General features: G+C 43.7%; 1 protein-coding gene across 5 annotated transcripts in view; it reads left to right on the top strand.

Moving 5' to 3' along the window:
* Positions 1-2,281: 2,281 nt before the first annotated feature.
* Positions 2,282-26,442, top strand: part of LOC129697061 (probable E3 ubiquitin-protein ligase RNF144A-A) — a 129,062-nt gene continuing 104,901 nt past the window's right edge. The window contains exon 1 of one of the 5 annotated variants that reach the window (XM_055635273.1): positions 2,282-3,464. The gene's annotated coding sequence lies outside the window, so the exon portion shown is untranslated. The remainder of the gene's footprint in view (positions 3,465-26,442) is intronic. The other 4 variants (XM_055635272.1, XM_055635271.1, XM_055635275.1 and 1 more) reach the window with 4 other exon arrangements.

The following is a 26,442-nucleotide window of genomic DNA, read 5'->3' as shown; positions in this document are numbered from 1 at the left end:
AGTTTAAGGTGAAGGGCAAAAGATTTAATAGGAATCTGAGGGGTATGTTTTTCACACAAAGGGTGGTAGGTGTATGGAACAAGCTGCCAGAGGAGGTAGTTGTGGCAGGGACTATCGCAACATTTAAGAAACAGTTAGACATGGATAGGACAGGTTCGGAGGGTTGTGGATCAAACGTGGGCAGGTGGGACCAGTGTAGATGGAACATGCTGGGCCAAAGGGCCTGTTTCCACACTGTATCACCCTATGACTCTATCTTTCCCTCTCAAACCCATTCTCCTTCCTTCTCCCCATTACCTCTGACACCCCTATCAATCAAGAATCTATCAATCTCCTCCTGAAAAATGTCCATTGACTTGACCTCCACAGCTGTCTGTGGCAATGAATTCCACAGTTCACCACCCTCTGACTTAAGAAATTCCTGCTCATCTCCTTCCAAAAGGAATGTCTTTTAATTCTGAGGCTGTGGCCACTGGTCCTAGACTCTCCCACTAGTGGAACCATCCTCTCCAAATCCACTCCATCCAGGTTTTTACCAGGCTGGGACAGACGGCAACAGCTTCACACCATGTCCCAAAGCTTGTGTCCTGTCCTGCATCACCCAAGGCAGCAGAGACGTTATAGGAGAGGGCAAGCACTCTAACAAAGTAGCTCACGATGGTTTGGGTAACATTCAGGAATGTCTATGCATGGCACATCATGAATATTACTGAAGAACGGTCTTGACCCGAACTATAATCTATACCTTTTCTCCAGAGATGCTGCCTGACCCACTGAGTTACTCCAGCACTCTGTGACATGTCACCTATCCATGTTCTCCACAGATGCTGCCTGACTCACTGAGTTACTCCAGCACTCTGTGATATGTCACCTATCCATGTTCTCCACAGATGCTGCCTGACTCGCTGAGTTACTCCAGCATTCTGTGAAATGTCTCCTATTCATATTCTCTGCAGATGCTGCCTGACCCGCTGAGTTACTCCAGCACTTTGTGACTATTTTCCCTTCACCCATCTGTCCAAGCCCACTCTCCCCCCTCCTTTCCTATGTTCCTTTCCACCCATAAACCTTTCTCTGCCTTTACATTTCACTCATCTTTCAAATCTGTTCTACTTATTCTACATGCATTTTTCTTCTTCACTTTTTAGTCATAGAATGATGCAGTGTGGAAACAGGCCCTTCAGCCCAACTTGCCCACACGGACCGACATGTCCCATCTTCACTAGTCCCACTCACAAGCGTTTGGCCCATATCCATCTAAATCTGTCCTATCCCTGTACGTGTCCAAATGTCTCTTAAACATTAGGATAGTCCCAGTCTTAACTACCTCCTCTGGCAGCTCGTTACATACACCCAGCACCCTTTGCGTGAAAAAGCTACCTCAGATTCCTGTTAATTTCTGAAATATTGGTCATAAATTTGGTGCAAAAATGCTCCAAAACAAGGCTCAGAATGCATCAGAAAGCATCTAAAACCCCTGAGCTTCCAGGACCCTTAAGCGGGCCATGGACCCCGGCATCGAGGGACTTCACGCTTGGCGCTCGTGATGTGTGCAGCGCACACATTATTTCACATTAACTTTTTTGTAATCCTGTCATGCCACCCCCCCTTTTTGAAAAGCTTCGTACGGGCCTGCTTCGGTCTCTCTTATCATGAACTTCTAAGTACTCCGTAACTTTACAGTTATGGGAAGCAGGCAAGAGAAAAGTAGTTTGATGGTGACAAATTATGTTTCCTCCCACTGACTGATCTGCTCAGTGACTACCAGTTAACGGGCATCTGGAGTTTCTAGCCGCCCTGGTACAAATAGCAAGATCTTGAACACATTCTTCTGAAGACGGCCAGGAAATTTTTGGACTGTACGGTGTTGTTGAATTGCAATATAGATAATATGCTATTTTTAATGAGACATACAGTGATTAGAAATGGAAAAAGTATAGTTAGTCCCGATTAAGATTTTTTTAAATGTTCGCGTCAATACATCGGAAAATAATGCTGTGTAAACCTGTTGTACTTTGGAAAGATCCATAGTGAAAACATTGACAGTGCGATCAATTGAAATGGGCCTAAGGAATTAAGTAAAGGTTGTCTTCAGAATTGTGAAGTGGTTCAATACGGTAATACACACCCAGGTATGTGGAAATCTAAAAGCAGGTAATCAATAAATCAACAAAATAATACAGAAAAAATGTTGTTAGTCAGCAGATGGTTTCAATTAACAAATGTATTTCAGGGGGGGGGGGGGGAATGGAGGCAAGTACACGAGGGAGGAAGCAACAGTAAGGTAGAGATAGGATGAGATGAAATTGTTCAATGCGCAGCAACAATATCTATGTGGACCGATCAGCGGAGGGATCCGCGGATCAGTTTTTTTTACTTACGGACAAAACCCCGCATATTTAATAAGTATTTAGGTCATGCGTGAGTGGGTGGACGCAGATGGGAAATTTAAGGTCATGGTTATAAATGTTGCTATTGTATTCAAATATTCTAATAGCCAACCTTTGTCCATCAGGTGGCTCCAAACCACCCCTCTTCGTTCTCCGGCAAACGTGCTTACACGACCTTTCCTTTGCACCTCTGGACTGATTCCAAGCGTACACACACCGGTTGCATTGTCCCAAACATAAATGCTTGAGCGCTGATGTTGCAGATCTAAACTGGAGCTTACCCCGAGCTCCACTGTCTGGAATAGAGCTCGAACCAAAATGATTAGGATGCAGAGAAATCAAACATTTCCCATGCAAAGCCGCAAATTCACATGGCTGCTGCACTTGATGCGAAACGTTGTACGGACCTTGACCCTTGTGAAACGTCGACTGTGTTTCTACCGATGTGTAGGAAATAAGAAATGCAGATGCTGGTTTAAATCGAAGGTAGACGCAAAATGTTGGAGTAACTCAGCGGGACAGGCAGCATCTCTGGAGAGAAGGGGTGTTTCTATCAATGCTGGTAACTGATTTAGTTGGTGCAACCTTGCTGCAGGCCAAGCGCGAGCCGCCGTCTCCCGGGCCACATAGGCGCGAGCCGGGCGGACAGACCATTCATCAGCTGCCCGGGCCTCGCCGCATTCTAACCGCCGCCTAGCAACGCTCCGGAAGCGTTCTATTCCGATTGTCTGGCCCTGTGCACGCGCGGCCCCCGCGCCTCCATTGGCCGGCGCTGCAACAGCGCAGCTCGCAGTGGGCGGGCGGGATCCCGACATGACGCAGCCGCCCGCTGATGGAGTGCAATCGCTGTGGTGCTTGGCTTGGCTTGCCGGATGCAACCACTGTCACCTCTGCAGATAGTAACGTGAGAGAAACATCTTTGCAAAAGCCCCGTCTGCCCCCACGATTTTATTGTGGTGAATAAGCCGGGATCAGTAGAGTGTGCTGCCTCCTCCTCTCAGCTTCCCTGGGCAGCCGGAGGTTAGCTGCTGCCTCGATAGGATTTGCAACTGGTCCTCAAACAAAGAGACAAAGGTGGGTCTTGCGTTTTATTAAAAGAAAACCCAGAATGTCTGTGGCGTGACGAGACCGGTTTAGGAGTCTGTAGTATCCATGGCTCGGGCCCTGTATGATTGTCTTTTATGCAACTAACAACTTGTGCTGTCCTGACGTTTCCGCGATAGCGCTGTTACCCATCTAAACTGGGACTTCCAGCTGGCTGAGGCAGCCTTTGCAACGCGTTGGATTGCGAGATGCTACCTAAGGGCCGATACTTTGTTAATATTACAGTGAGAGACGAATTTGCACGGAGTAAACACTGGCACAAACATTTAGGAGCGATGTTTTTTTTACTCTCCCACGTCGCTCAATATTGGCAGCTGTATCTCAATTATAACGTCGACCAAATGACAGGGGTGCTTTGCAGCAATGGTCACCGGATTGTATATTTCTCTTTAGACATTGCACTGAGTACCTTTCTCAGCCAATGACAATACGTTGTAAAACGGGTTAATTTTTTCAGCTTTGTATTATATGCAACCATGAAAGTGCCAGGGAGTAACTCCTTGTTAGAACCCAGTCATCAATGGCATACTTGGTAGGTTTTATCTCTACCGGTCTAAATTATAGAACAAAACAGGAATTAGTACATTTCTTATTTGTTCAATCTTTTGCGTAACTCAATGACACGGGCCTAGAAATCGCGTGCAAGATAAACACAAAATAATTTAAACTCTTGGATCGGACATTAACGTGCGCTGTTGGTGCGAGTGTTTTTAAAATGATTTTCCAGGTTTAAGGCATGCATCAAATTGCTTATTTTTTTGTGCAACACCCATTTTAAATTGAAGCTTAAAGGTTTACCTTTGATCTTTGAGGAACGGTGTCAAGTGCAAGGAGGAACACGTTGCACTATTGTTGCCTTTTTTGTTCTTTATCAGAACACCTGGCTGACATTGGGAGAACTAGAACGGTGTCAACCCGAAACGTCACCCATTCCTTCTCCCCAGCCATACAGCCTGTCCTGCTCAGTTACTCCAGCATTTGTGTCTGTTGTGGGAGACTTACTTGGGCAGCATCATAATGGATGGCAGGCTGTTCAAAAGTAACTTTTCCAGCATTTTGTTGCTGAGATACTTTCATATCGGGATTTCAGTGAGGATACCATTAGCAGCACCCGTTTACAGGAGAGGTCATTGTAATTCTGGTTGGCCACTCAGGATGGATGGGGAGCTCGGGGCAAGAATGTGAGATGTGATCCACTTCTGCATAGCCATGATCATATTGAATGGCAGTGCTGGCCTGAAGGGCCGAATGGCCTACTCCTGCACCTTTTTTCTATGTTTCTATGTTCAGAGATATCACAGATATGTGATGAACAGTTAAGTACCAGAAGGCACAATACACAGGTGGAGGATCACAGCTGATCAGGCAGCATCGGTGGAGGGAAATGCGTAGTCTGAAGAAGAGTCTCGACTCGAAACGTCACCCATTCCTTCTTGCCAGAGATGCTACCTGTTCTGCTGGGTTACTCCAGCTTTTTGTGTCTATCTTCGGTTTAAACCAGCATCTGAAGTTCCTTCCTATACAATGCAAATAAGGTTGGAGGGTGGTGTGCGAGAAAGGATCATAAAAGATTGGTGGAGAGAGAAACGGACAGGGTGGGGTGGATATCACTGAGATATGTGAAGCACTGTGGGACGATCTTTGACCAGGCTTTAGAGCTGGATCTGTTTAAAGAGATGTGCGGGGCAATTTTTTACACCGTGTGGTGGTTGTCTGGAACCCACTGCCAGGGATGATGGTAGTAATGGCAAAAACGATAGTTGCGTTTAAGGGGCTTTTAGTTAAGCAGGGAATGGAGGTTATTGGAGCGTAAAGAATATGGGGTGGATAGTGATGTTAAGGTAAAAGATCAGCCATTGATCTTATTAAATTGCAGAGCGTGCACAAGAGGTGGAACGGTCAACTCTGCTTCTGTTTGATAATGATAATTGTTTGGCTTCTGCTGCATTAAAGTCATTATTTTTCCAGTGTATGTCCAGCCTGTAACAAAAACTTTAATAGGAAATAAAATCTCTTATTGTACCTTGTTGATGAAAGGGAACTTAATGAAAGGGAACTAATTTATGCAAGGAATAATTAAGCTAGTAATTGATTTTGAGGAGAATTTTGAAGTAGTGAGGGAAGTTAAAAGACAGGAAGAGGTTCAGGTTGCAAATTTATCAGTAGGTCTAAAGGGCCTGTCCCACTTTCATGACCTATTCACAACCTTTTTTACTGGTGGACATTTTTCATCATGCTAGAAAAACGCCCCGACCTACTTGATGCCACGAGTACCTACGACTAGCATTACGGTCTGCTACAACCTACCTATGACCTCCTACGACCTAGTGACGACCATGCTGCAAATATGAGTCAAGGGCAAACTCGGCAGAGGTCGTGAATTAGGTTGTGAAAGTGGGACATGCCCTTAAGGATGCTCACTGGTTTGGGAGAAGAGGCTAGCATTATGCAAAAAGGTGTAAGAAAAGACACTAAATTGGGATATTCGAAGGTAGACAAAAAAGCTGGAGAACCTCAGCAGGTCAGGCAGCATCTATGGAGCGAAGGAATAGGCAACGGGAAAAAGGAAGGAAGAGGCAGAGACAGTAGGCTGTGGGGGAGAGCTGGGAAGGAAGGAGAAAGCAAGGACTACCTGAAATTGGAGAAGTCAATGTTCGTACCGCTGGGGTGTAAACTACCCAAGCAAAATATGAGGTGCTGTTCCTCCAATTTGCAGTGGGACTCACTCTGGCCATGAAGGAGGCCCAGGACAGAAAGGTCGGATTCGGAATGGGAGGGGGAGTTGAAGTGCTGAGCCACCGGGAGATCAGGTAGGTTATTGCGAACTGAGCGGAGGTGTTGGGCGAAGTGATTGCCAAGCCTGCGCTTGGTCTCATCGATGTAGAGCAGTTGACACCTGGAACAGCGGATGCAATAGATGAGGTTGGAGGAGGTGCAGGTGATCCTCTGCCTCACCTGGAATATGGTGTGCAGTTTATATACAAAGACCTTTACTTCAAAAACAACAGAAAGATGCAGTGGGTACTGTTTAAACATTTAATTTCTTACAGTTAAATAACAGGTCATAAATTAGCAGATACTTATAACACTGTTAACATCTGTAAAACACACTCGATAATGGTGCTTCAAACATGCCAGATATAACTTGCAGTTTGTACAGTAACTGGAAACTCAAAACAAACTCTAGTTTCAGTCACAAGTATGGCTCATGATTAATGGTTTATATTTAGCTGACTCTGGCCTGTTGCTCACAATCTCTACCTACTATCTCTCCATGCCTCACCTTTCCTGTCCTGGGTGTGAAGGGCCTATCTTATGGACCAGATGTGCTCTGTAGTCCCATGGCAGGGCTTGACACACAGTAACTTTGATGCAAAAATAAATTTAAAAAAGTCAAAAATATTTTAAACAGACATAACATGTACAAATATTTTAATATCTTTTGCTTGGCAAACATTTAAGAAGGAACTTAGTTTATTGAAAAGTGTCCAGGGAGACAGTGAAATGCTTGTTCTACATGCTATCCAGTCAAATCGTACTACACAAGAGTACCATAGGTCTTAGCCATTGCCTGTATAACCCATGCCCGTCAATTTCAATTGAAATCAGTGGGTGACATGCAATGCCAAAAGATAGTTTTCCTCCAGCATAATTGTCAGGAAATATCAGTTGGTGGAGCAGACTGATGGATTCAACATTCTAGATATGTCAATAAGTTTAGTACTTTCATGCTTGACAGCACATGCAGACTGGCTGTCCTTCTCAGAACCCACAACACTAGAGCCTGAGCAAATCATCATTGATCTTGAGGATTACTTTGGGGAAAAGAAATGTCACTAGTTTAGTCCAAGTCACTGACATTCACCAGAAGGCAGGACCAGTAGACTCTTGAAACCTTGTGCAGCTACAGTATTAGAATCTGCGCGGCAAAACAAAATAACTGGATCTGTTGGGTCTTCTGTGATTGTAAGGTTGAGAGTTATCTGGCTAGGAAGATGTAAATGACAGGACTGTTGATCTCATTGAATTGTGTGCAGTGTTGATGTAAGGCTACCGAGAGGAGTTGGATTGGGTCGATACACGTGGGATTAACAGTCTCAGATTTACACAGAGAAAACATTTCTCACAACATTAACTCTGTTGTGATTAGAGCTGTTCTCTCATATGAAAATAATGCAAATTGGATTTGAAGCCTTTTTGATGTATTGTAACTGTGACATTCAACGAGATCCCTTGTTTTTGTGCCCTCCGCTATCAAAGCCTTTTCAAATCAAAGCACTGGATTTTTTTAAATGTACAGAGCGAAGTATAGATGATTTTATTGAAGGTGAATATATGTGATTATACAATCACACATACAATACACATTTGTGATTATACAATCAGAGGTTACCTCCTCTGTTGAACACCTGATTGTATCAAGAAAGTGCTTTCTGTAAATGTGCTCTTGACCATCAGCTCAGTTTTCAGTTCAACTCTTTGCTTCATTGACACTCTGAACTCTCTATCCTCCTTACCCGTTGGAAACTTAAAGAAGCTGCAGATACAAAAGAGTTTAGAGAAATATATAGATAGGTGATGAATGGGCAAACAGTTGGCGAATGGACTGTAAAGGAGGAAAATGTGAACGCTATTTTGTTTCAGACCATAGAAGACACAAAAAATATCCAAACGCTGGATAAACAGGGGGCGGTAGGAATGGAGGAGCTAAATACTATTAAGATCAAAAGGAGCAAAAAAAATTAATGAGACTGAAGGAGAAAATCCCCTGCAGAAAGGGAGGGAGATAGCGAATGCCTATGTGCATGGAAAACCCCTTGAGGCCCACAAATGTTACAGGGATGGAGAAAATGGCCAATGGAATGTATTTAAAAAGGAAGATCCCAGGTGTGGAAGAGTTGTCCTACAAGGACAAATTCAAACAGATTGAGTCTCTACTCATTGTTGCTATTGGGTTTTGAAATTGTCACTTGTACTGAGACACAGTGAAAAGCTTTTGTTTGTGTGCTCTCCAAATAAACCCGATAGTACTGTATCTTGAGTCATAGAGTCATACAGCATGGAAACAGGCAACTCATTCAAGCCGACCAAGATGCCCCAATCTAAGCTACTCCCATTTTTCTGTGTTTGGCCCATATCTTTCTTATCCATGTACCATCTAACCTTTCTTATCCATGTTACTATCCAACTGTCTATTAAATTTTGCTATGTACCTGCCTCAACTGTTTCCTCTGGCAATTCTGAAGAAGGGTCTCGACCCGAAACATCATCCATTCCTTCTCTCTAGAGATGCTGCCTGTCCCGCTGAATTACTCCAGCTTTTTGGGACGAAATTTGTTTGACATGCCTACCACACTCTATGTTATAAGGCAGTGCTTCTCAGATTTCCTATCTTTTGACCTTAAATTTATGCTTCTCTTTGGAGTTTATGATCTCCCTTGATTATTGATTGATCCTACCCAGGATACCCAATACAAACTACAATACACATATTTGCATTGTCTCTTTTAGCCTCAGTGAGGAACTCTTCACAAAATTCCGTTTCACTGCCCCACAGGAGCATACAAACAAATATAATTTCCTACAGACATACACACAATTTAATTCACACAAACATCCATCACAGTGAACCCACTGTGATGGAAGTGCAAATCGCCTGGATTTTCTTTCCCCTTTTTTTTTTTCCTCCGGGTTTCTCTCCCGATTTTTGTCCCCCAGCACCAGGCTTGGGCGATGATAGAGTCTGTGTCTTGTCACGTGGCCATTTTAGGCCGTGCCGGGCGATTTACGGTGGTCCCCTCGCACCTACTTTCTATGTTTCTATGTTTCTAAAAGTTTAGAGAAATGTATGGGTGAGCCCCAAACAGTGGGCGGACTGTAAAGTGAAGCTACGGCCATGAATTAAATGGAGCCGCACCGGGCGAATGCCTACATGGAACCCCGCTTGCCGGGTCATTCCAGGTCTACACTGGCTGGAATGTTGAAGTCGCGTTGTGGGAGTTGTCTACGGGAAAATTCGATTGAGTCTCTACTCATTGTTGCTATTGGGTTTTAAATTGTCACTTGTACTGAGACACAGTGAAAAGCTTTTGTTTGTGTGCTCTCCAAATAAACCCGATAGTACTGTATCTTGAGTCATAGAGTCATACAGCATGGAAACAGGCAACTCATTCAAGCCGACCAAGATACCCCAATCTAAGCTACTCCCATTTTTCTGTGTTTGGCCCATATCTTTCTTATCCATGTACCATCTAACCTTTCTTATCCATGTTACTATCCAACTGTCTATTAAATTTTGCTATGTACCTGCCTCAACTGTTTCCTCTGGCAATTCTGAAGAAGGGTCTCGACCCGAAACATCATCCATTCCTTCTCTCTAGAGATGCTGCCTGTCCCGCTGAGTTACTCCAGCTTTTTGGGACTAAATTTGTTTGACATGCCTACCACACTCTATGTTATAAGGCTGCTTCTCAGATTTATATCTTTCACCTTAAATTTATGCTTCTAGTTTATGATCTCCCTTATTATTGATTCCCCTACCCAATACAATACAATACAATACAATATTTATTGTCATTTGAGCCTCAGTGAGGCTCAAACAAAATTCCGTTTCCACAGCCATACAAACAAAGACAATTTCCTACAGACATACACACAATTTAATTCACACAAACATCCATCACAGTGAACCCACTGTGATGGAAGGCAAAGTCTTTTCTCTCCCCTGTTCTCCATTTCTCTCCCGATGTCCAAGCCCAGGCGGGCGATGATAAGTCTCATGGCCATTTTAGGCCGTGCCGGGCGATTTACAGCCCCGCTCCCGTTCAAAAAGTCACAGTGTTGGAGCCCCCGGTGGGCGCTGTAATGTCCCACGGCCATGAAGCCGCACCGGGCGATGTACGGCCCCGCTCCGGGTCATTCCAATCCCGCGACACTGGCTGGAGAAGTCGCGTTGCGGGAGCTCTGGGAAGCGGTCTCTCCACACGGACCCGCGTGCTCCTGATGTCCCAGTCCACCGGACCTGCGGCTGCGTTGCTGGAGCCTCCGAGCCCCAGGAGTCGAGTCGCAGCAGCGAGTCACCACCGATTCCCACGCTCCGAGGCCGGCCAGCCAGCCCCACGATGGTGAGTAGTCCGCAGCTCCGCAGTCTTCCGAGCCCCCGGGTCGTTCAGGTTGGAGGCCGCTCCACGGTGCTAGGCCCCAACGACAACGGAGACCTGACAGGGAAAAGGTCGGGTCTCCCAGACAGGGAAGAAATTTTAAACAGTTTCCCCCTCCCCACCCCTTGGAAAAGACTTTACATTCACCCTATCTATTCCCCTCATGATTTTATATACCTCTATAAGATCGCCCCTTAGCCTCCTGCGCTCCAAGGAATATAGTTCTAGTTTGTCCCACCTCATGTCAAGGAACATGGGAACTTCAACAACTCTAAAGACTCTTCCTAGTCACGCATCACTTTCCATAAATGAGTAAATAAAAGCTGTGGAATTCAGATTTATTCTTGGTCATTTGCACTAAATAGAGAATGTAATACAGGTTGTGTGTTGCGTTTTTCTTCTTCCAAAATTTATTTTCATTGATTATTTTTAATGTGCTTTGAAGGGAGTACTAGAGTTCAGAATACTAGATAGATTTTTCGAGCCAGGCCATCGTGCTGAAGTGGATAAATGGCACTGATATATAAATCATCCATGTTTTGCCCTTGGGAAGGGTCTAAAATGTCTTGTCAGTAGGATGGGAACTCCAGAATAGGTCTAGAATGGAAAGAGGGGTTTAATAAATTAATTTGGAAAATAATGAAAGTGGATTTGGAAAACGCTGTCAGTGTTTAGTGATGCATACTTAATGCAAGGAATCAGGTAGACAAAGCAGAGAACTGGGCAGAAATGAACATGGGGAAGAGTGATGGTTTAGCTGTAAATGAAATAAAGCTTACCATGGCATAGAAATGGCAGCTCCGTGCTCTGATTTACAGGGTTATTCATGTGAAATGAAAACAAGGATTAAACAAAGCTGAAGGAGCAGTATTGGCTGAGGACATAATTACAGCTATAAAAGCATAGTATGCTACAGTGATCACCAAATGAGAGTTGCCATGCAAATAAACTGAGTACAAAATAGAGGACGTAAATTGTTGGAGGTATACAAGAGGTCCATGAAGAGTCAGGCGGAGGTCAAAGGACAGTCTTGTCAGAAAACCTCTGGGAAGCGCAAAAATAAAGAGGGAATTCGGATAACCATCTGGGACAGAAATTGTGAAAAGATTTACAGGACGGAAATCTTCTGAAGAACTATTTTAATTAGCACATAGCAAGTCCATCACAAGAGGGGGCAGTTCTGAACTTGGTTTTAGAGAATGAAGCTTGTAATTGTTAGACGTACATTGTGATGTTACTGATTTTTAATTCAGTCAATTTATCATTGTTATGGTAGTGGATAAGATAGACCAGGGGAAAAATATGGAGGCCAGGTCAATTTTCATGGTCTGAGATACGATTTTGCAGAAGTGTACTGCAAGCAACTTCTTGAAAGTTTATCAGTGGGACCACGGATGCAGCTTAAGAGGAGACAAAGTGGCTGCAAATGCTGGAAATTTGAGGGAAAAAGTCAATGTGCTAGAGGAACTCAGCAGGCCAGGAGGAATCTGTGTAGGGAAATAAAATGATAATGTTTTGATGGAGGATTTTTCATCAGACTGATGGAGTAGAGGGATGAAAGCTGGTAAAGAGAAGTGAGGGGAAGGGGTGGGACAAAAACAGACAAGTGATGGGTGGATTCAGATGAGGAGGGTTAATTGGGTGGTTATAGTAACATGGGTGAAAATTGAATGAAATGGATATTGGAACGGCGACTACTCTTCAGAAGTCATGGTGCATTGTTAATGTTCTTTGGGTGACTTGCAGTAGTGAATGTTACCGTGTAGACGCATGTCTATGTACAAGACTACTGACCAGCAGCACTATCTACGTGGTGATGTTGTGCTTTGAGAGGTTTGTGTGACGTCTATTATTTCCTATGTTAGCAATGACCTGGAGCTACTACAATTTGCTAACCGCCACAATAGGGGGATGCATCCCCCAACGATCAATGGGGGATGCAATCTCGCTGACTCCCCGCTATGCCTTGGACCACCTGGGCAAGAACAACATGTGGTCAGGCTGTTGTTCATCGTCGACAGCTCGTTCATCATTCAACACCACCATTTCCTCCTAACGTGTCATCTGGGAGCTCGGTTTCTGCTCATCCCTATGCAACTGGATCCTCGACTCCCTCATTGGCAACAACACTTCCTCCTCGATAACCAAATCACAGGAGCACCTTAAGGCTGTGTGCTCAGTCCCCTGTTCTGCTCACTGTATACACAATACTGTGTACTCAGACACGGTTCCTATGCCATCTTTAAATACGTTGACGGTACTGTTATTAGACATATAAAGGTGTTACGATGAATCAGAATATAGGAGGGAGGTTAAAGTCTGATTAAATGGAGGGGCATCAATCTTGCTCTCAACATCAGCTAGACCAGCTGATTGTTGACTTTAGATGGGGAAAGCTGAGGATCCACAAGCCTGTCTTCATCAACGGTTGACGGTGGGGAGAGTCGATAATTTGAAATTCCAGGGCGTGCATATCTCTGAAGATTTCTCCTGGGCCCAGGACATTGATGCATTTATAAAGAAAACCCATCAACACCTCTACTTCCATAGAATATTAAGTAGATTTGGTATGTTGATGGATACTCTCTTGAACTACCACACGTGTATGATAGAGAGCAAACAACTGGATGGAACATGGTCTGGTTTGGCAACTCGTACATTCAGGAATGATGGAAATTACAGAGGATGCTAGACCCTGCTCAGTCCATCATAGGTAGTGATCTCTCCACAATTGAATGGATCTAGTGGAAGTGCTACCGAAAAAAGGCAGTCAATATCAAAGACCGAAACCACCGTGGCTTCGGTCTTATTTCATTCCTACTGTCGGTAGGTCTGGAGTCTGAAACTGTAACAACCAAGTTCAAGAATAGCTTCTTTCCAAAAACCATCAGGCTATGAACACTGCACAACAGTAACCTCAACTATGAACTATGGACTATCTTTAGTTGACTATGGGTCTTTTCCATTAGTATTGTGGTTATTAATTCATTGAGTTTTTTTTGTTTATTACATATTATCTGTGTGTTGCGTTTGTAGGCATGTTGTGTTGCTACAAGTAAGAATTTAATTCTGTATGTCAATTGAAGACTTGAAAATCGCTAATTATTTGAAATGTGATTAATCTAAAACTTGTCATAAGTGATAGTTGTAGAATTAGCCCAATCGGCCCATCACGTCTACTCTGCCATCCAATCATGGCTGATCTATCTCTCCCTCCTAACCCCATTCTCCTGCCTTCTCCGCACCCACGACACCTGTACTAATCAAAAATCTATCTCTGTCTTAAAATTATCCATTGACTTGGCCTCTACAGCCTTCTGTGGCAAATAATTCCACAGATTCACCACCCTCTGACTAAAGAAATTGCTCCTCATCTCCTTCTTAAAAGTACGTCCTTTAATTCTGAGGCTATGACCTCTAGTCCTAGACTCTCCCACTAGTGGAAATATCCTCTCCACATCCACTCTATCCAAGCCTTTCACTGTTTTGTATGTTTCAATGCGGTCTTCGCTCATTCTTCTAAACTCCCTGTTTCTACTTCCCTGTTTTTGCATACAAGCCCTCTTGAAATAAATGGCAGCACTTGTTGTGGCTTGCTGAGCTGTAGTCATATCCTTCAGTTAAATACGGTATAATTAAGTTTGGGTTACAGCAGGTGCCGAGGTCCTTAACCATATAACCATATTCCACGGAAACAGGCCATCTCGGCCCTACAAGTCCGTGCCGAACAAGAAGTCTGCCTGCACTTACCATAACCCTCGAAATCATATGCCTATCCAATTTATTTTTAAAATGATACCAACAAGAACTTTGCACGAGAACTTTGCATCGCGAAACAGAGCGAGTTTGCACACCTAAAGACCATTTCCACAGAGCATCAGATTACTGGCACAAGCCAAACAACATAAGCAACAAGAAAGTAAGGTTGTAGATTGATCTGGAATGATACGAATGCAATAATATTTGAGACTAGCTTGGTCTCTATCTTTTGTCAATAGGATTGGCCCATAGAAAGAAGAAATGGGATGGATGGGATCTGTTCTCAAATAAAGAAGGGTGAGACAATAAAGCACTATATCAAAATAAACTGCAGCAGCTGGATCTGAAATATAGATGGGAAATGCTGGAAATACTAAGTTGCATCTGTGGACGTTCAGGTCCAAGACCATCTCCTTTTACAGTGGTGTTGCTTGACCTGCCAAGTGCAACCTGCGTTATCTGTTGATATCCATCATTCATTCTTGTTGTACTGCATTTCTCTGTTTTGGTATCAATTTGAATCGGTGTGTGTACTGAGCGTGTGCAGACGTGGCGTCGAAGTACGAGATGTCGAAGCGAAGAAGTGGAAGCCAAATAACCGAACGGAAATAACGTCGAAAAGCCAAATAATCGAACGGGCGGATCGCCGAAAACCCAAATAATGGATAAGACGTCGCCGGGGGGGGGGGGGGGGGGACTTGTCAGCGATTGGTCCAGACCCCCGCGTCCATCACATCACGGGCCGGGGAGACGGGAGGTTGGGGGGCATTTTTAATTTTCCTTCGCCGCTTTTGGACTTTCCTGAATATAAAATAAAACCCCGTGTGATTGGAGCTTTCGGCTGATTTAACAAAATAATTATCCAAATTGGTTCCATAGATATTTACACCAACTGTAACAATTATATTTTAACTACATTTACATACACTATCGTGCATCTTGAAGGCCAGTATGAATCGAGAAACCAGTCGAAAAAAAAAGACTTTTTTTTAAAGAATATCTTCGCTCCCTGAGTCGGTTCAGTGATATGTCGGGGTCCACGGAACGTTTTTGAAAGTGGGGAGGCTGAGCGATCACTGATCACCGGCCTCAGGGGTACCCAGTGGGGGAGCGGAGCAGGGTGTGGGAGGGTGGCACAATTATTATTTGTTGTTGTTGTTGCTCGACCTCCAAAAACTGGGATAATACAGGCCATCCCCCTACTCAAAGTGGGGGGATATATCCCCCATCTCCCCCCCCCCATCTCTCTCTCCCTTCCTATCGGGGCCGTACTGAGTTATCTTTACGTTGCCATAAAATTAGTAGTCAGGAGCTGGCTCAATGGTAATTTACCTGTTCAGTGAAATTATTTTCTTCAGAAATAATGCTTGAAAGGAAAATTCCACACCGTAAAACAGAAATGTACTGCGTGTCAAACATTAACATATTTGTGCTGCGTTACTGTTTAGAATTTCTGTAAAGTATCTACTTGGGAAATAATGAGCGCTCTGGCATGTATACGGAGGAGGTGTGAGGGGGTTGATCACGGCCATTGATTATTTAAATAAATCCCACTTGCCACGACTTGCATAGGCATGCTGCTGGAAGTTTCGGGAGATATCAATGAGTGCAGATTCCAGCACTGGCATCCTTTCTGTTCCTGCTGATCATGTTCCAACAGCCCCCCCCTCCTCCCCTTACATTACTCCACCTGCCTCCATATTTTCCCCTTTCCTATTTTCTCTCCCATTTTTTTCCTCCTCTATCTGACTCTATCCATTATTTATCTGCTCCTGCCTCTACCTCCACCCATCCTGCTCCGTTGCTTTAGCTCCCTATGGCCATCAGTCTTATCCCCTCCTCTCACCTCCACGTATCATCTCTCACTTCTGATTCAATAGCCCCTAGTAGGAAGCGAGTGCATGTGAAATTATGAAATTCCCAGTCACAGAGGGCAGTGGAGGCCAAGTCACTGGATGGATTTAAGAGAGAGTTAGATAGAGCTCTATGGGCTAGTGGAGTCAAGGGATATGGGGAGAAGGCAGGCACGGGTTATTGATGGGGGACGGTCAGCCATGATCACAATGAATGCCGGTGCTGGCTCGAAGGGCCGAATGGCCTCCTCCTACACCTATTTTCTATGTTTCTATGAAAGTGGGATAGCATAGAACTAGTGGGTGATCGATGATTGGGGTGGACTTGGTGGGCCAAAGGGCCTATTTCCGTGCTGTATCTCTAAACTAAATTACCAGTGGGCTATGTCGAAGTCGGCGTTTTGAGTGAGCTTTGTTGTGATGTTTCTGTTAACGTTTCTTTGTCGGTTCTTGGTCTGTTAATTTGTCGCTTTCTGTCCATTGCTGAGGGAAACGGGGAAATTTGAAAGGTTTCAAGGTCAGTTTATAGTCACATAGAATGATTAATAAGAGAAAATTAGATGTAGCGTTGATGTTATCCCCAGCAACAAGATTGCAGTTTGAGGTTTGTGCGATTCAGCCTTGGTTTCTCATGCTGTGAAATTTGATGTTTGTTGAATAAAGGGCACTGTTCACGAGGAGGTGTGGGTACAGTGTGGGTATGGCTTCATGTCAGTGCATGCGTGCATTAAATTGTCAGGCAGATTTACGTCATGTCATAGTGGGGCTTAAATGTTGAGAGAGTGGTTCAAAACACACTTGTTGGTATCATCAATGGAGGCAGAGTATAGAAGCAGAGAAGTCATGTTGAACTTTTATAAAACTCTTGTCTGTGTCGCAGTTAGACTATTGTGTTCAGTTATGGTCACCTCCTGGTGTGAAAATTGTGCAGATATTAGAGAGGGCGGAGAAAATATTTCCAATGTTCTTTGAGGTGAGTCTCTGCAAATGGAAAGATAAATTGTCGAGGCTAGATTTGTTTTCCTAGGAGAGGAAATTTGATGGGAAAATGACAAGTGATCTGGATATAGTGGATTGTGGGAGTTGTTATCATTGGTGGAAGAGTTGGGGAGGAGAGATCACAGGTTATAAACCAAAGGGAAAGAGTTGAGAGTGACAATGACAATCTCTTTTACCCAGTACATGCAGATTGTGGTGAAGGCAGGTCCCATTGTTGCCTTCCAAGAGGGAATTAAGAAACGTGACTAGGAAAAATTTGTACACCAATGTAAAAGGGTTTTGGAATGAATTATTGAGCTGCTCTGATACAGACCCGGCACAGACACAATCTGCCAAATGACCTTTTTTCTATGCTTTTATGATCTACGCTTACTGGAATTGTAATATTCTTCATGCGTGGAAAACTATTATATCCTAGTTGGATTTCATGAATAATGTTAGTAGAAAGTGTTAATGCCAATATACAGATTACTGAATGAATTATGCATGTACAAATTTAAAATTGGACCAAGGAAAGCCCTTGAGGTACAATTGATGGCATGACTTTGTGATAGCCATAGATTTAATGCTATATTTTCAAATAACCTGAAGTACATGTGCTGATGGAATTAAGATCCTGCTGTGCCACATTGCTTTCAGTCTGTGAAAACACTAAGTTTAAGGTGAAGGGGAAAGGATTTAATAAGAATCTGAGGGGTAATGTTTTCACAAAAAGGGTGATGGGCGTATGGAACGAGCTGCCAGAGGAGGTAGTTGAGGCAGGGACTATCACAATGTTTAAGAAACAATTAGATAGGTACGTGGATAGGACGGGTTTAGAGGGATATGGGCCAAACACAGGCAGATGGGATGTTGTGGACATGTTGACCAGTGTGGGCAAGTTGGATCGAAGGGCCTGTATCCATGCTGAATGACTGAAATTTCAAGCCAGAATGAGGCATATACTGTAGATGGGTTGGGACAGAGGTGGTGGAGGGCACAGAAAAGCAAGAGAGAGAGAGAGAGGGAGAGGGGTTTGTTACCTACAATTATTTTACCTCACCCTTTCTCCCCTCATCTCTCTTTCCTGTTTCCCCCATCCTCCTTTCTCAATCATCCAGCCCTCTTTTACATACCCTGTTCCTTCCACCTATATCTTTCCTTCCAGCTTTACTTTTCACTCCTCTCCCCAGCTGACACCTGTTCGATCCGAAACGTTACCCGTTCCTTCTCTCCAGAGGTGCTGCCTGTCCTGCTGAGTTACTCCAGCATTTTGTCTACCTTCGATTTAAACCAGCATCTGCAGTTCTTTCCTACACCTTTTTGATTTTTAGCCTTTGTCCACCGATCTGTCACTTGCCAGGTGATATATCACTTGTCCTGTCCCCGGACTTTACCAAACTTTCTCCCCATTACTGAGCCTTTTAATAAGATCAAAAGCTGATCTGAAGAAGGGCCTCGATCCAAAACCTCACAGATCCATGTCCTTTAGGGATTCCTGCTGGCCCACTATCACTCCAGCATTTTGTGTCTTATTCAAGATTCCAGCATCTGCAGTTCCTCATGTCTTCACAAATAATGGGGGGGGGGGGGGGGGGGGGGGGGGGAAAGGAACACATGGGTGAAAGGACAGTAAGCAGGAGCGATCCAGTGATTCATGTCATTATGGTGAAGGAAAAAAGTGACAACTCACAAAAGGTGGGCACAAGAACATTATAAATGTTGACACCAAATACTGTTTCAGATGAGATGTGGAGAAATTAACAATGGTGGAAATCAATTGCCTTTTTCCAACATCACTTAAATCCATTTGTCTTTTGGAGTAATGTCTTTTCTTTTTAAATCTGTGCCCCTCGTTTATTGCTTTCTCATGTATATTTTATCGTTTCCTGTTTTATTGGAAGTATATTTCATTGCATGTAGATCAAATTCTTTCAGGAAAGTTATTTTGCGCAGTTCAGCCTGATGAAGGGTCCCGACTCGAAACTTTGTCTGCCCATTTCCACCACAGATGCAGAGATGTTGAGTTCCTTCAGCACTTCTCCAACACTTTGTTGTTGTGTTTTGTGCTGTCACCTATGGAATGCAACAGGTCAGTCACGCTCCCATTCTATTCTTAGGTTGCGTTCTTCACTTTACCTGGGCTTTAGAATCCATGCTTTTTTTTTTTTTTGCAAAACCAGAATTTGTCAATGTGACAGCTTCTGTATCAATGGCTGTTGGAAATGAATGACATGAAATAGAGCTCACATATTTGCCTCTGGTGCAGTAATAAAACCATTGGGGCGTATCATGCAAAAGGCCCAGTCAAACGAGATCCAGACCCCCCCTCCCCCCTTTTGAAGCAGGGCAATCGTACAACTGGTGTCCAAAATCAAAAATCAAATGTTAATGGATTTGTGCACAAGGTTACCTGGCAGTTGCATTGCTTTTTGAATGCATGGTGGAAAGAGGGTGAAGCTCTGAAATTGAATAAAGGTATGCAATGGTTCTTTGATGAAAATATTACCTTTGTAAGAATTTATTTAGCTAATTAATGTTCGTGACCCAGAGTCCTTCGTTGGTTGCTGAGTAATAAGGAGTCGGAGATTTGTGCAGCATAGAGAAAGGCCCTTTAAGTCCACCAAATCCATGCCGACCTTTAAGCCATTAAGCCTTTAAGCACCCATCATAATTAGAGGCACTTGGTGTCTAACCTTCTATGTCTTGGTGATCTAGGTACTCATCAAGATGCTACCATCCCATTTCTATCCACCACGCTTCTTGTTTTGTAAACCAGCATTTGCAGTGTCCACATGTCATGGAAGGCTGAATATCTGAGAACTGGCAGCATCACTGCAAGAATTTATATAATATTTATCAGAATTTGTAACTGTAAATTAGTAAATTCTTGATTCCGTATCTGTTGTGCTGCTACAAGTTAGAATTTCATAGTACCGTTTTGGGACATATGATGATAAATCACTCTTGATCCACTCTTTCAGGATAACCCTATCTTGTATAACCATCTCCAGCCTCACAGGACCTCCACTCTCCCTGCATGGCTGAATCCCCTGCAGCCCCTTCCCCCCCCCCCCCCCCCCCCCCCCCCCCCACCCCAAATCCTCACATGATCCATTCTCTGAACCTGCTCCTCATTGACTTCCTGTATTCGATCTATCCTCAATTCTCTGCCATGCAGGGTGATCAAGGAGGGACCCATACTACTTCATAAAACATCTTGCACATATGTGGTAGAATATTGTTGGTTCATCAGTGGACCAGCCAAAGTGTCGCCACACCCCATTGTTCAAAATAGCCCCAAGCTGTTAACCACATTTGGATAACTAAGGTCTGCTTTTTTTTTGTTTGCAGGAAGGGTTTGAGACAATATACAGAATACAATGGTAATTCACTGGAAATTCTGCCTGATATGAAGAATTGCAAACAGAACTAAAAGAATGTTTTTTTTTCCTTCAGGAAAAATCTTCAACAAATTAATCAGGCATTGATGTAAGATTACCCATAACGGATTAGTTTGGAAAGAGAAGGAGAGATAGTGTGACGAGAACACAATGGTCACATGGCATTACGATTATTAGTGTGGTTAGGTCAGGTATTATAAATTCAATATCTATATTACTAAATCTCTGATCTTGACCGCTTTTGGCCGACTATGCTGCGATTTCCGAGAGAATGCCGCCACCTACGGCCGTCATTTTTGGCCACCTCGCTCAGAGCCGCCCTCCGCCGTATGAGTGCGGAGGATTTTTTCCGTCGATTAAAAATGAGAGAGATATTAATATTTTTACAAAATTCCCCATTCTCTCTGCTGCCCCCGCTGGCGGCAGGGGGAGGGACTATAAAACCAGGAAGTGTCGTGCCTCACTCAGTCTCTGCCAGATCCAGGAAGTGAGAGGGTCACAGCTCTCTGAGCTGCGAATAACACTGAACGCACGTCTACTCCACGGTGAGTCCCCTCGATGCGGCTGTAAAGTGGCTGCAGCCCTTTTTAACAAGTTTGTGTTCACAAAATGAATTTTGGTTGTCGGGTGTCTGCAGCCCAATTGTTTGCCTCGCCTTTTTTTTAACAAGTTTGTGTTCACAAAATGAATTTTGGTTGTCGGGTATCTGCAGCCCAATTGTTTGCCTCGCCTTTTTTTTTTTAACAAGTTTGTGTGCAGCCCGCAACACCCATACTAGCACAACAGACGGCACCCCCCACCCCCACTGGCGAGCAGTATTGGAATTGGTGGAGAGGTGGAATATTGCATTGGTGACCAGCCCTCCCGTGTGATGCCGGGACCCAACGGGTTCCACTTAGTCTAGTAACTATTATATTTCCATCGGCTGAAGGTTAATTAAAATTTGACACTGTTCTTAACCCGGACCTATGATACTGATATTTATTAGTGGCTCCGCAGTGTAGACATTGTTGTTGGATGGCTTTTGGTATCCGATTAGTTGAACTTCTGATTGGTCTGAGGGCCATGCCATATAAAATTGTTTGAAATACAGTTCAACCCATAACCTGACAATATAAATTAAATTATTTATCCAATACTACTCCACTATATCCCAAAGGTTGAACAACCACTGTGCAGAGTAATGAAGCTGCAAATCAAATCCCCAGCAATGGCAATTAATCCTCTAATGATTCATTCATTCTTAAAATATCATGATAATGATTTGGTTGGTTGCTCGATGAAAGCAGCCAAACGATCCGAATGATCTGGAACATTGATGGTTTAGTGTGATTTCTGAGCTGCTGGTGCTAATTGGCAACCTAATTAAGAAATATCTTCTGTGGTTTACCAATGAATGCATTGGTAAATGATAGCTTGATATATTACAAATGATAGCTTGATGTATTAACTTTCCTTCCTCCCCCCCCCCCCCCCCCCCCCCCCCCCCCCCCCAGATTTACCATGAGAAGAAATGTTGTAATATATCTTGATTTAACGAATGGGGCAGAATCATATCTCCAATTCTGCCCTATTTACTTAACATCCTACAAGATGATAATGGTCATCAAAAGAAGGGGGCCTGGATGGATAGAACTTCTTTCTTCCCAACAAAATGTTCTGATATAAGTGCTTCTTATGCAGCTGTGGTGGAACAGATGCTTTGAATAATTAAACTGCATCAGAGTAATGGATGGGCAATTGGCCTTTGTGCGGTGTCCCTTTGCCATTTATTGGAAATATGTTGTTCAGTAGAGGAATAAGAGGTAATGTTTATCTTTAAGGCTTTAAAAAATTTAAAAAAAAATTGAATGCAGGCCCCAGTTCTCTTCAATGTAATCCATTTCAAATTCTTAGTGTCTTTGCAGTGTGATAGTATGGTGACTCGTTAAGTTTAAACCCTTTGATTGAGTCTTGCAGCTTACTCATTGCAAGTGTGTTTGATCAGTCAACATCTGCAGAACTAACAGGGTTTAATAATGAAAATAAACAGAATATTTACAAATAGATTTATTGGATTTTTAATTTATTGCATATGTGAGTTTTATTTTCGAAAGAAGACCAACTTGCATAAAAGTGCAAAGCTGATGAATTCACTTCTACTCTGGTTTTATAATTCTGAAAGTAGCTTTCGGTTATTGTGGCGAAGAAAGATAAAACGTTATTATTGGAATCACATCCGCAGTCATATGGGTGGCACAGGAGTAGAATTGCTGCCTTACAGCTGCAGCGACTTGGTTTTGATCCTGATTACGGGTGCTGTCTGGACAGAGTTTGTACATTCTTCCTGTGATTGCTTAGGTTTTCTCCGGGTGTTCCAGTTTCCGACCACAATCCAAAGATGTACAAGTTTATAGGTAAATTGGCTTCGGTAAAAATTGTAAATTATCCCTGGTGTGTAATATGTTAGTGTAAGGGTGATTGCTTGTGGGAGCAGACATGGTGGGCCAAAGTGCCTGTTTCCACACTGTATCTCTAAAGTCTTAAAGCCCAAAGTTCTTAACACTCACAAAATGATTAGGTCATTTTAGGCCAGATCCCTATATTAAGCCAGGTTGGATTGTGCAGAACAACTGTTTAAAAATTGACCAACCTTTGAACAGATGGCAAAAAAAGTATTTCAAGCTGAGGATGCTAGTGGGGCTGTGAGAAGTATATTGTTACTGAAGAGGGAATGTAATGGCTTAATCTCAACATTTGGGGACCTCTAATTCCAGGCTAAGAAACGGCAGAGGAAGGATATAAATAGAAAGTGTGTTGCCTGGAGATTATCCTTTGTCAGTTGCACATATAGCAACGCCAGCACATTGTATGGCACCTCTGAAATTCATTCCATGAAGTCAATGGAATGCATTTGGGAAGTGGAGTACAACACACCAACATTTGTGGAACATCGTGAAGACACGACTACAAATGTTAGAATTTTGAGGAAAAAAAACTGCTGGAGGAACTCAAAATGGGTCTGGCAACATCTGCGGAGGGAAATGGATAGACAGAGTTTTGGGCTGGGAACCTTCTTCAAGTCTGGAGTAGAGGGGAGGCAGCTGATTGAAAGGGTGGGGCGAGGGCTGGTGTGGAGATGGACACAAAGGCTTGAGGTGGTTTCAGATTCAGATTCAGATTCAATTTTAATTGTCATTGTCAGTGTACAGTACAGAGACAACAAAATGCATTTAGCATCTCCCTTTAAGAGCGACATAGCAAACGATTTTAATAAATAATAATAAGTGTCTCGGGGGGGGGGGGGGGGGGGGGATGTTCAAGGGAGGGCTGTTCTCCTGGCAGTCACCGAGGTAGGCCCTCTTGTTGAGTAGAGTGACAGCTGCCGGAAAGAAGCTGTTCCTCGAGCTGCTGGTTCGGCAAACGGAGAGACCTGTAGCGCGTCCCGGATGGTAGGATGGTAAACAGTCCATGGTTGGGGTGAGAGCAGTCCTTGGAGATGCTGAGCGCCCTCCGCAGACAGCGCTTGCTTTGGACAGACTCAATGGAGGGGAGCGAGGAACCGGTGATGCGTTGGGCAATTTTCACCACTCTCTGCAATGCCTTCCGGTCGGAGACAGAGCAGTTGCCATACCATACTGTGATGCAGTTGGTAAGGATGCTCTCGATGGTGCAGCGGTAGAAGTTCACCAGGATCTGAGGAGACAGATGGACCTTCTTCAGTCTCCTCAGGAAGAAGAGACGCTGATGAGCCTTCTTGATCAGAGTAGAGGTATTGTGGGTCCAAGAGAGATCATCGGAGATGTTGACTCCCAGGAACCTGAAGCTAGAAACACGTTCCACCTCCGTCCCGTTAATGTGGATGGGGGTGTGTGTGCCGCCTCTGGACTTCCTGAAGTCTACAGTGAGCTCCTTGGTCTTCTTGGAGTTAAGGGCCAGGTTGTTGTCAGCGCACCATGCTGCTAAGTGCTGGACCTCCCCTGTAGGCCAGCTCAGTTTGCAGCATGCGATTCGTTGTTGCTGATGAGGCCAATCACCGTTGTATCATCTGCATACTTGGTGATGGTGTTAGTACCATGTACAGGTGTGCAGTCATAGGTGAAGAGGGAGTAGAGGAGGGGGCTCAGCACACAGCCCTGTGGAACGCCGGTGTTCAGGGTGAGGGTTGAAGAGGTGTGCTTGTCTAACCTCACAGACTGGGGTCTGTTGGTTAGAAAGTCCAGTATCCAGTTGCAGAGGGGAGGGGTCGATGCCCAGGTTACCGAGTTTGGTGATCAGTTTTGATGGTATAATGGTGTTGAATGCTGAGCTGTAATCGATGAACAGCATTCTTACATAAGTGTCTCTGTTGTCGAGGTGGGAGAGGGCGGAGTGAAGTGCCGTAGAGATGGCATCCTCCGTACTCCTGTTCTTGCAGTAGGCAAACTGATAGGGATCCAGTGTGGGGGGTAGGCAGCTTTTGAGGTGTGCCAGGACCAGCCTCCCGAAGCAGTTGGTGATGATGGGGGTAAGTGCAACTTAAGGAAAAGGCGAGGACAAAGAGATGCAGATGGTACATTCTGATAAGAAAGGAATATAAGGCACAAAATGTAGAACCAAAGGCAGGGATGATTAGATGGGAACAATGGAGGGGGTGCCACGGGTGGTAAGTAGGGTATATGGAGGGGCTAGGGATTGTGATGAGTTTGAAGGAGGAGGGAAAGGTGTTGTGATGCAGGAGTTGGGTGTTTAGGATTGAGGTGGGGATGGTTTGCACTATGCATTGTAAATCTTTGGAGTTCTCTGCCAGAGGGTTGTGGATATACAAGTGGATCATGAAGTAGATCTCAAGTAACTATGGAGCCCAGAGCTCAGGGTGAAATTGAATGGTTCTATTTACCGGAGGTACAGATTAGTCAGCAAACCCGATTTCTATTTTTGCTTTGCAAATGAAGTACGCCACCTCCATACATGTGAATCAACCATTTTGTTACAATTAGATGTGTAGTTACTTATGTAGTTAATTTTATCCTTGGATTCAAGGAAGGGAATGTTTTCTGCGGAGAGGGAGCTGGTCTGGAAAATGGCTATATCTGGAATAAAAATCTGCATTGAGCCTTTTAAAAAAATCCTGAATGGTTTCAAAACTCTTCAAAAGCCAATCCAATCTGGCACTGTTATTTTAAACAATTTGTTCACATCTCTTCAGGATAACGCCAAAAATATATTGCGAGCAACACTTCTGTCAGTTTGTGTAAAATTAGTTCATGCATCAGCTCAGTACAGTGTTGCTAATGTTTTTTTTTTAAGCCATTGATGTTAAGAAGGAAGATAAAAATCAGTGAAGCAATCAACAATTAAAAACACAGATTTTTTTAAAACTTGAATGTGCTAAACTTTACAGCTAAGAATCTTCATCACTTTTATGGAAATCAGTTAAATTTCCAGTTCCAGGTGCGTCCCAAAGCTTTATAATTGTTTTGCAGCTCAGATGATTTAGTTGAGAACACTGCAAAGGCTTGGATTTGTGCTTTAACCATCTCTGTGGACCTGCAATAATCCAGAGGGCCTGGTACCTCAGTTATTTATGTAGCCTATATATAAAGATATATATAAATCAGTGAATCAGTGATTCGTCAGGTGCCTCATGGATGCTCTATTTCCCTCCTCCTCTCCAGCAGATTGTTATCCATACTGTTCCCTTGTTAACGAGAGAGTGGGAAGGCGACAAATGCAATATGGTACATGGCACAGGTATCAATTAGTTTACTAAGTATAACATAGTTGGATTGAAAAACTAGCACAGGAAACAGAGTTTGTTCTGTACACTGCTCCA

The sequence above is a fragment of the Leucoraja erinacea genome, chromosome 5 (assembly GCF_028641065.1).
Source record: "Leucoraja erinacea ecotype New England chromosome 5, Leri_hhj_1, whole genome shotgun sequence".
Classification (NCBI taxonomy): domain Eukaryota; kingdom Metazoa; phylum Chordata; class Chondrichthyes; order Rajiformes; family Rajidae; genus Leucoraja; species Leucoraja erinaceus.
Note: the sequence above shows the minus strand (reverse complement) of the source record. Positions and strands in the feature narration are given on the sequence as shown.